Source organism: Anser brachyrhynchus, assembly GCF_964034855.1.
Source record: "Anser brachyrhynchus genome assembly, chromosome: 6".
Lineage (NCBI taxonomy): Eukaryota > Metazoa > Chordata > Aves > Anseriformes > Anatidae > Anser > Anser brachyrhynchus.
Window position 1 is genome coordinate 20,194,733 of NC_137700.1, and position 11,370 is coordinate 20,206,102.

General features: G+C 49.9%; 1 protein-coding gene across 7 annotated transcripts in view; it reads right to left on the minus strand.

Moving 5' to 3' along the window:
- The window catches only part of CDH23 (cadherin related 23), a 132,579-nt gene that overhangs the window by 103,672 nt on the left and 17,537 nt on the right, over positions 1-11,370 (minus strand). The gene's annotated exons all lie outside the window — the stretch shown is intronic.

Genomic DNA, 11,370 nt, shown 5'->3' on the forward strand with positions numbered 1-11,370 from the left:
CCAGAGCAGCACCATGGTGCCGGGGTCAGTCCCGTTTGGGGAGCAGAGGGCTGCTTTCCTAAGCAGAGCAGGGCACGCCTGCTTTCTGACACCAGCTGGAGAGAGGAGAGGTAACGAGAGACTCCTGACCCTGCCAGAGAAACCGTGGCACCGTGCAAAGAGCGTGACAGGACAAAACCAGAAGGAAAACAGAAGGCGACCTGTTGCAAAACCCCCTTCTGGCTACGGGGAGGCACCTTGTATAAACCCAAGCAGGAACAAGGATGCTGAGCCAGCTGAAGCAGGCATTAAGCAGCAGCCCCGAGCCCATCGCCTCTCTTTGGCCACTCCAAGCCTTCTAGAGACACATCTGGGTGCACAGGAGAAAAGCAGGCCCCCAGAAGCCTAGCTGAGGAGGTGTGTTGCTATTTGGGGTAGATAAATGATTTACGGGTAAGGCGACACATGGGGTGCTTTGCATCTCACCCAGATAAGGCAACACAGCTTTGCATTAATTAGGAAAGAGAGGCTGCTCTCCAATTAACATGAGGTCAGAGATAAAGCTCGTTAGATGGCAGTGCCTACAGATGAGGCCCTAGGATGCCTCCGACACCAAGCAGGGCTGGACCAGAACAGCACCACAGCCATGATGGCAATGCAAACATCAGCACCAAACTGCTCTGCCAAGAGCACATGGGGACAACAGGGGGCAGCCAGGGTGTAAAATGGCACCTCCAAGACGGCACAGCCCCCAGCACCCCTCCCGTTAGGCTGATCAGGATGGATAGGGACAAGAAAAAACCTGTCAGCAACTTCTACTTGAGCAAGGGAACTTCGAGCGGGATTCATTCACGTCTTGTTTGAAATCTCATCTGTGCCTTACAAAAGATGAGATGAAGCATCCCCAAGGCGCTCAAGCTCTCTGGGAACACAAAACGCTCAGTGCTCCAGCTTGCTGATGGCCCAGCTGTTCTGCTCCCTGAATGCTTCAGGGGGATAAATGGGTGCAGACGTCCTGATCCCAAGCATTGCTGGATACCTTGCTCCAGCATGTTTTCGTATGCATGTCAAAGTGACCCCAGAATGCTCAAGAGAAAATTTAGGAGTCCTGCTGACTGGCTGAAGCCAGAAGGAGACGGTGCCAGTGGTCAGGTTTTTGTCTGCAGACTTCAGATCCATAAGCAAACTGGCCTTGAACTGCCACCGTAACTCTCTGAGGTTTCAAAACCTGCGCCGAGTGATGGATTCCGCCTCATTGTAATGGAGATGCGGCAAAATCCCTCCTGATTTATCTCTCGAGTTGAGTTAGCACCTCTCAGTCTCCAAGGCATGGCCTCAGTAAGAGCAAAACTAGAGAGCTGGGCCAGGACATTGATGCCCAGAACAGCCAATTTTAGAATCACAGAATCATTAAGGTTGGAAATGACCTCCAAGATCATCTGGTCCAACCATCCCGCTACCACCAATAGGTTGCATTCCCCATTCCTCTCGCCCATGAAAAGCAAATAAATCCCTTAAGAGACCCAAGACAAACCAGGAGCTGGTTGGAAGACTCCACCAAGGCAACAGCCTGGGTATATGCAAGACATTCAAACTCAAATCCACCTTCCCCCAGCTCAACCCAGCCCCTTGGGGATGGCAACAACTCCCCAGTCCTACCCGGAGCTCTTCCCCGCACACCTCCCTCCCAAATGCCACGGAGAAGGTGGGGAGAGACTTGGCAGGCAGTGCCTGGGTATCCGAGGCACAAGCTTATCTGCCTCCCCGCCACAGCGCCGCAGCAAATTGCTTGTTGATAAATGAGGCTATTTAGGAGCGGGTGATGCCAGCGTTAGGGTTATTAATGACGCCGACGCGCGGAGACATTTGAGAGTGGCCCCATGTCCCATTGTCCTCGCTCGCATGAGTAATGGGGCACTTCAGCTACGGGGCTTCAAACCCAGCTGGGGCTGTGCAACAACAGAAACAAAGTAGGACTGAGGGAAATGGATGGGGCACGCTGGACCGACGACTCTCACGCACCGATAAAACCAAGCTCTGGTTGGGCAGAGCTCCAGGCTTCAGCTGACGTTAGGTCTGGAGCATTCCCCCTTCCCAACCACCAAAAAACTCTTCCACTCTCCCCAGGCAGCCACAACACAACCCACAGCATCCCATTCTCCCATCCTACACCACAAACCCACCCTAATGACACGCCAAAGTCAAGCCCCAGCTGCCCGAACCGGAGGAAGCAACACGTGGCACACCACGGAGCACGGTGAGGGTGATATTTGCTGAAGCCTGGGAGACTTGCATGGGGCCACGGCCTCACTTTGCACGTCACAGATGCCTAAACGCGGCCAGGAGAGCAATGAGTGGGAAATAAAGAGGCTGTTTGGTGCAAGAGGAAACCTCGGAGCAGAGCTCTGCAGTCGCTGGCGGGAGCGCAAGGCAGAGCGCACAAGCACACAGCTGTAAATTTGTTTCCGAGTTAATATACCCACGAGTGTTTTTCTTTTCCTATGAAGGCACACTCTTCTGCAAACAAACATCTGGAGATCGCCGCTACAGCTGGACAATTATCCCCAGTGACTAGAGCATTCAATTAATTTAGCCTTTCTCATTTGCGAGTCGTCTGCAAGTAGGCTGAGATTTGCAGGAATTTATTTGTTATTTGGATATATTCAGCGAATGGCTTATTAAAAACATATTTCAGGCAAAGGATCTCTTGCTAAGTGCTCCTACGACTGCTGGCAACTGCCTGCTCGCGGCACGCACACGGTCACTGCGGTCACAGGGGAGCGCCGCGCGTCGTGATGGAGAGCTCCGCGCCGCCAGCAACAGCTTCCCGGGGCTCTGCGGAAGCACCTGCACGAAAACACAGCCTCCTGCAAACACAGAGCACACGGCCTGCCTGAATTTCCCTAAAAAACGCAGAACAACTTGCACAGAAGTTGTCATGAACAGACTGAGAGCAGAGGCGAACACCCAAATTAAATGACTTTGTGCAAAAAACATCTCTCGGTAGCTTCCACAACATCTCGTGAGCATCCACGTGGCTCCTTTTTCCCTGTGTTTCGTCTCAGAGCTCCAGGGAATGCTTGCTACAGGAATTTCGTCACAGTGGCAAGAGAAAACGGGTGAGAAAAAAGTACCAAAGGGCCCTTTCCGAGCTCACTGTAATCCCTTGGGTGCGCAGCAAGCCCAGGCTCTTCCCAGCCCATTTACTACTGACACCATAGCCTGGGCAGCACACGTGTGACATGCCTGGAAACAGAAATAATCCTAAAAGACCAGCTCCCCTTCGAAGGGGACCTTTGGCAGTCCAGCTCCTGGCAAGCTGAGGCAGGGCTTCATGGGGTGCTCCCCACCCTCGCCTGGTGGCCAGCACGGTCTGTGCTCCGAAAAGGCTCCGCTAGTCACATGGAAAACCCAAAATTTGTAAATCCAAACAGAAGACAAAGGCCTGTGCTAAATCCCAGCTGCTGGACTGTTTGAAGGCGAGAAGAAAGCAATCGCTGAGGTTTCACAGGCTGTTCTAAAAGTGGAAATCCATGCAGAGAAGTGATCCAATAAGTCACAGTTTTAGGCTTTTTTCTTTCAGTTGCTCCAGGGAAAGACTTTGAAGGCTGCTCTTTCCCCTGAAGCCCTAAACAAGGGAGAAATGGGTATTGACCACTGAATTCAGCAGCTACTTGCCAGCAGCTGCTTGCACATGTCTGAGACGAAGAGCCAAGCCCCAGCCACCTCTGCCCTGACATCCATGTCATGTTTGTTGGGTATTTCTACAGGTGTTCGTGTACCGGGGATGCTGCAGCACGAGGCACATCGCCCCAGTGGTCAACAGGCGCTGCCCATCTCCATCACAAGAAGATGTGCCTAAAAATCGCTAAGAAAAAACCCAAGTAGACTCAGTCCACCAAGCCAAGCACACTACAGGCACATACAGTACTTCATGATGTGTGGTGAGCGTTTTCATACCACCAGCAAGCAGTACACCTCCTTTCCTCCTTCCCACTAAAGGGCAACACTCCTCCTCCTCCTCTTCCTCCTCCTTTTGGTTGCACTTTGCTCCAGCCCTCATCCCTGTGAGGATGTAGACAGGACCCTGGCCTATGCAGCTCCTAAAATTTGGGCTGCGATTACATCTGCCATTATTAAAGAGTGCTAATAAGCCTTATTAACCAGCAGTGAGTGAGAACAGAATAAGGAAAGGATTTTCCTAGGACCCAAAGTGCAAGAAATTCATAACTTGCTTAATACCTGTACCAATAAGAGATGCTCGCGCTGAGTCTATTTTAAAATCAACCTGACTCTTTCCATAAAAAAAGAGACACTTTCAGAATTATTCATGAACACAGTTGTATAAAAAACAATCCACAGATAAATAAAACAATGTCACTGGTTGCAGCAGCATTGTCCTGCAGGGGGTGGCAGCTGGCTGCAAGCTCCTGGAGGGCGCGGGGTGATTTGGGGTGTAATAGTGAGGCCAGGCAGCGAGAAGAGAGGGCACTGGGGATGAAACCCCAAAGCCCAGGGCATAGGGTTTGGGATCCTATGGGTCTCACCATGCTCCAGACCTAAGCCCCTTCACCCCCAGCTTTCAAAAGCAAACCAGGTGGGTAAAGCCCTCGTGCAAAGCACTTCCAGCTCCCTTGCACATGACATAATTTTGGTCTGCTCAGATTTTGGGATGCCCACATGTGCTCCCAGCCCAGGGGGGTTCTCCTGTCTGTCCCACGTACCCCAGACCAGAAGCCTGCAGCTTCCCCCAGCCTCCCCCTCCGCAGCATCACCTCCCTGCCGGGGAGACTGCCTCCAGGATGACTGATGAGTTCGGCGCGTTGTTTTTGAGCAACTCACGTGGCTCGCCGGCACGCAGGATGACAGACCTTGGGAACCTGGGCATTAATACCGGAGATTTATAGGCAAATCTGTCACGGATGGGGAAGCTTTTTGCCCAAGAACTCTGCCTGAAGGTCGCTTTTCCTGGGCACCAAGTGCAGAGAAACTTTCTCAGCCACCTTGGCCCCAGCAGAGGGCACGCAGGCGAGCAGGGGAGGGGTAGATGCCAGCAGAGCTCCGGCTGCAGCCTCACACCTAGCAAAAAATGGCTTCAGGAGCCCCTCCACCCCAAACCCTTTATCCTCAATAGGTTGGGTCGCGTATTTCTGTGTCCACACATTTTCACCCATCGTCTGACCCTGCATCATGCGCCTCACCCCCTCACGTTTAGCTAGGACAAGAGGTTTGTACATCATGCCCAATCTCCCCAAGCTTTTCCTCTCTCTTTTCCTCTCTCACCAGGATCGGGGAGTTTGATGCATGAGGCTACATCCTCCTGTGCACAAATACCATCGAGGAGTTCACGGATACCGGTGCTCGCTTATATGTCACTGTCACCGCCGCACTATTATTTTTGTCGGGTGACTGGTGCTGCAGCTCCAACAGGTGCTGTAGAAATTGGGGTAAACCTTGAAAATACAACAACATCCAGCACGTTAGAGAAACCCCACGTATTTGTCATCCCAAGGAAGCCAAGTCACAGTGCGTAAGCTCTCTGCCATGGGGTTTCCCCCTAGGATTTCCCAGGTGTTCCTCTGGTATGGGTGACGTACTAGCAAGCTGGTCTGATTGCTGAGAGCAGGGTCCAGCTGTGGAGCAATTAATTCGTGTTGGTTACCCACAGCCCTGTCACTGCAGCTACCGAGGCTGCAGAAGGCTGGGCATGGTAGGAGGTGGCGAGGAAGGGGGGAGCCATTTGCCTGCTTAATTTGTGCCAATATTTGGCCATAAAGCAAAGGCCTCATCAGGTAGCTTGGCCACCAGGATGACACCACCAAGGACCAGGCCATCTCCTGCTTTATTTTTTATTCTTCCTCTTTTTTTAACTCAGTAGCAATTTCGCAGAGCACCAGCTATAACAAAATCAAAGATGCTCTCATTGGGAATGTCACCAGGAGAGGCTCTTCTCCCCATATCACTTCTCCGTGCACACTTCTAGGTCATGCCTAAGAGCCAAACCCCTTCCCCATGGCCTCAGCATCCTCCTGGTGGGAAAGCTGACTCAGGCAAGGCATCATACAGCTCTCATCCCCCTTAAAGCATGCACCAGCTTGTCCCTTTGCTGGCACAATGGATCTATCCAGACAAAGGAGACTTCTCAGGCTTTGTCAGGGCAATGCAAATAAATCCCATGAATCATTTATTCAGTTGATTTTGGCTGTCTCTGACTGTGCAAAAGCAGACCACAAGTTTCTCCAGCGTATTCTTATTTAAAACAATAATCTCTGTGGATAATTTGTAGTCTCCAACTTGTTTAGGAAGCGGCGGATTATAAAACCAGAGCCACCTTGGAAAGACACAGTTGATGTTGTCCTGTCTAAAGGACTAACAGGAATAACTCCAGCTTATTTTTTGCTTTTTATTAGTACTGTTTGGCAACATTTGTGGAGTGGTGCTGCCCACAGCCTTTGCAGGCAGCCTGCATGAACCACACGAGGCACCAGGCAGAAGAAGCAGCCCTACAAACCTGCCCGTGCCTTGCCACACTCACCCAGCTCGTCACAAACTCAGAGACCCACCCCAAAAAGAAAAGGGCCTCTTCAAAGCACAGAGGAGCCAGATTTGCAGCCCCTTATCCCAGCGCCTGACCCCCTCCTCTCCCTCGTTACGGATGAGGTAAATCAGCTGTGACACTCATTAGCTGCAGCTCCTAATTAGGGAAAATTAATATTGGTTTTGATAGAAGTGCTGGCTGAAGTTCTCCCAGGCAAAGGCACTCCTGACCTTGCCATCCCGCTCAGCAGCCAGTTACCTGGCACAAAGCAATTTCTGCGGGGCCAACAGGCTGCAGCCACCTCCTGCCCCAGCATCACTCCAAGGAGCAATGTGGGGAAAGGCCCTTGGTTTTTCAGAGGAGTTTGAATGGTAAATGGGGCTGTCATCCTCTATCCAGGTTTTAGGGCCACGATAATCTCTCTGGAACAGCATCTGCCATCCCTGAGTGCCTGCAGCTCTTCCTCCTCCCTTTGGGGGAGATGGTCCCAGACCCTTCAGCACCCCAGTGCCCATAGGAATTGCCCAGGCTTACTGGGAGCAGGCAAGACCCCCAGTTCAAAACAATAAACACGAATAGCTGCAATACAAGGGCAACAAGTGTTTAAAAAAAGGAAAGAAATAGGAGCAGCACCCCTCGACCTCATTCCTGCTCTCAGGGCCTGGGCCTCCAAAGGTGGCTCACCGACACAACAGAGCTAAACAGGAGCAAAACACTTGCTACCAAAGTTACATGTAAAAAGTCACTGTATTATTCACACATTAATAACAATAAAGATGTCAGGCTGTCAGATACGAAGTTAATCTCATTCAGAGCACAATTAAAGATGCCATTACCCAACCACCTGGGGCTGCTTCAGCTTTTACGGCACGGTGGGTTTAGGGATAACAGGGGCAGGACAGGCAGGGAAAAGCCCCTCGCCCAGCCAGCCCCTTGCAACCATTTGTGCCATTTTGCAACCAAAATCACCCTGGAGCATCCCAGGCCCCCCCTTCCACCACCACCCCCCCCCCCAAATCCCTTGCTGCCCCCGTTGCACAGATTTGGAGGATTCTGCAAATTTTTATGGTTTCCGCCAGAACATCCTTCCCCAGTGCGACGATACCTGCCAGGGAACTTTATTTTTCTCGCCCTCATCCATGCAAAGCCCTAATTTATGACTATTTCCACAACTCCACTGAAGCACTCGTGTAACGGCTGCCGTGCTCCCCGCAACCCGTCCCTCCCAGCCCTGTACCTGACGGGACTGCAGACAGCATCCCTGCAGCTGCAACAGGTTTCTGTGCTTCCCCACAGGGAAAAGCATCATCTCTTACCTAAACATGCTCAATGTTGAATACAAACAGGCATCCTGGGCTGAAATTAGGGTACAGGGCACTTGCAAAGGGCTCATACTTCCAACTCCCTACCTTTCCATCCTGTTGAGCTGAGTTTTACGTTAATGTTTTAGTCTTTTACACAGAACTATCATTTTATCTGGTAGGATGTGTTTAATTTGATGCAGCAGTCATATGGGAAAAGGAGCACTTCCAGAGTGAGGCTGCCTACCTGCAGTGCTGGTGGTTTTATATTCTTCTGCCATATCTATTTCTTCCCCTCTGTTTCCCAAAATCATTAGTAACAAACATTAATCTCTGCCTGCAAGCACGCTCCTCGCTTCTCCCCTCACTCTGGATTGTTTGTTATTCTCCCTTGGACCTTTCGCATTTCTAAGCCTCTTCCCCCACCCTATTTTTAATTTAACCATTTAAAACTGAATGGCAGAGTAAGAAACGAAGCCACGCTGCTGTTAGTGTAAGGACGCTGAGCTCTGTGGGATGATCTCCCTCCTCGAGCCTAATATTCTCTTAAAAAAATAAAGAGATTCCTCCGTGCTCAGGTAGAAAAGGAGAAACCCAGGACTGCATCGCCCCCTGAATTGGGCAACCTACACGATACAACGCGGGAGGCTCACCAGAGCAGGAACTTGACAAATCAATGCAGATGAATGGAATAAAATTGAGTTACTAACCATTAAATGTCAAGTGTTTGAAATCTTTCCCCCTTGCGTAAAGGGCAATACTAATAAATCTTTAAGAGAGGGAACGTGGCGCGCATTCACTCCTTTGACCACCGCTGCAAATTGAGCAGATGTTTTCATTGAATCGTCCAACAATGCCGTCTCGATCTTTTTTTTCCCCCGAGTGGTTACAGTTAATTCAAAAGCCATCAGCGCGCGGGAGCGCTTTGACAGGAGGAACCAATTTATTAACTCCCGCTGCCAATCAAGCGCATTAATCCAGCCGGTGCAGAAAGGTGCATTAGCACCAGGCTGCGATAACGTGGTTTAAAACCACAACGTCAAGGTGACCACCCTGCACGTCCTCCCAAAAATCCTGCATGTTCCCCCAAAAAAATCAGCAAGAGGCAACAAAACCGAGATACAACCCATCACTGACACAGCCAACGCAGCCCAGTCAGCACTGGGAAGCTGTGACGATGCATGCGTTGGCACGAGCTGCTTTACACAAATAGGATTTTGCCCTGAGAAGGGTTAAATATCCCTAATAACACCCACCAGGCTGGGGGCAGCTTTCTGCACAGACGCTTCCCAACAGCGAGGCTTTCATCCCGCAATCTCAGCGTGCGGCACATGCATGTGCTCCAGAACGGCTCTCTTCTACCTGCTTATTTTTTTTTTTTTTCCCCTGGAATGAGGACTAGCTAGTTGAATTTTCACATGTTAATTGCTCAAAACGATTTTGAGGCAGGTGAATTTGTCCATTTGTTTTTACAGAACCAAACACCAGGAAGCAACAATAGGAATGCAGAGGTGATGGGGAATAGCTTGAATAGTTTTATTTAAAAAAAATAAAGTACTATTTCCATGGTGACCAGTTATGGAAAGTTTAATTAAAAGGTTAATTTTTCACAAGTCTAGAAGCCTGTAACTGCTGTAAGAAGAGCAACTGTGGCTCTTGTGGAGTACCTTTCTCAGCAGCACGGGCACCCCTGGGAAGCGCCTCGAGCTGTTTCCCACCTTGCCTGGCTGGCTCAGGAGCTGGATGCTGCCTCCGTGCTATTTCATTGACAAACTCACGATGGTGCAAACTGCTGGATGCCAGCCCATTTCGGAGCCATCCCTTCCCAGCAGCTGCCACTTCACTGCAGCGCCAGGCTGGGAGCAGCCTTTTCTTTTTTAAACTCGCACAGCCCAAATATACCAAGCTCCCAATCTGGCATGCGTAGGCCTGGTTATTGCTCCTTCTCATCACAGCTTTTTTTGTTGTTGTTGTTCTAAAAGGCCCTACTGATAGACTCAGAAGGAAAAAAAAGCTCACTTTCCCCAGAACTCCTCACCAAAAATAACCATTTTCTGTGCAGGTATGCATTTCCCTACAGCACTGGGCTCCAGGTGGCCCTTAGGACATCCTAACCTCCAAGAGATATAAGTAGCCTCCTGATCTGAACACACACATGCATCCACACACATTGTATATGATTCCTTATATTGTTTCAAGCTCTTGTGTGCCGTGAGGTGTACTGAAGCCTCAGAGGGCCAGGACCAGGGTGGTGGAGCTCAGCGTGCCGACTGTGCATGAGAGCAGAGCACTCAAAGGAAGAAAGGAGCTGCAACCTCTCTGTTGCTGCTCTAAAAGTCAGACAACAGCCAGCATGCTGATTTAACCACCCAGCTGTACCTATGGAGTAAAACTGAGGGTATTTACTAAAATCCTTCCTTTTGCACGGGGTGCGGAGTCGCAAGGAGGTGACCCCTGCATGGCGCTTCCTTGGGTTGACCCCTTTGCCCCTACCTTCTGTCTCCTCACTTTCTCCTCCTATTCTCCAGGTTTGGTGGAAAAAAGCGACCTGCTGGCTGGACGTGATGATCTGGGAAGTCTTTTTGGATCCGGACTATTCAGTGTTTCTGCCCTACCTTCTCCACCTCCATCTCCCATAGCTTGCTTGCCCAACAAGAAGCCAGACCATGAACGAAGCCCCTACAGACAGCCCGGTGCAGATACCTTGGATTAAAGCCACCAAAGTCACCTCATACATAAAAATGAACTCAGGCCTCATTACCATAAGCACACATCTTTCTGTTTCTTTTAGAAGGGGTTCGCCACGATGCAACAGCGCACAGGCGAACGTGAGAGGTGGCGAGATCAGAGCTGCAAACAGTTTGATGAAGTTACCTAAAGCAAGGTTAATGAGTCCACACTGCAAACATACTTTGCCTTCTCTCCATCTCCCCCATTTTAAATGTAAGCATTAATTAGCAAAGCAAATATGAAGATTTAAGTGATTGATCAAGTGATTAATTTAATGAAGCAGTGTTGAGGAGCGGGGGGGGGCTTTTTTTCCTTAAGGTTCCCTTAAGGTGTTGGGAATAACTAATTCCGGAGCCTAAATTTTCATTTCTGGTACTGTATTTGCTAAAGCTCAACAAACGGTTTCTTCGATGGGCCTTCTAACAACAAACAGGAGCAAAAGGGCTTGTTAGGAGAAGTGAAATCCCTTTTAATCAGGCTTTGTGAAATATTCCTCAAATATTTGTTGCTCGTTAGAGTCGTTACAAGCCCAGTCCTTTGCAGAGCACTTATCGGCTCTGACCCAAGAAGATTGCAAATCCAATTTTAGACAGTAAATAGTCAGCAGAGGGTAATATTGCTTTCAATTAATACTGGAGATGAAGGTGATGTTCTTACAGCTCGTGTTTCTAAAGGAGAACATTCACTCGCAGCCATGCCCGTAATGAACCTCGCGAAAACAGACTTTGTATTCAAAAATATCTCAATCTCCCTCACAGCCAGAGACCAGCATATTCATCTTGAATTATCCCTTCGGAAAAGGCCAAATCAATTCTGCGAGCT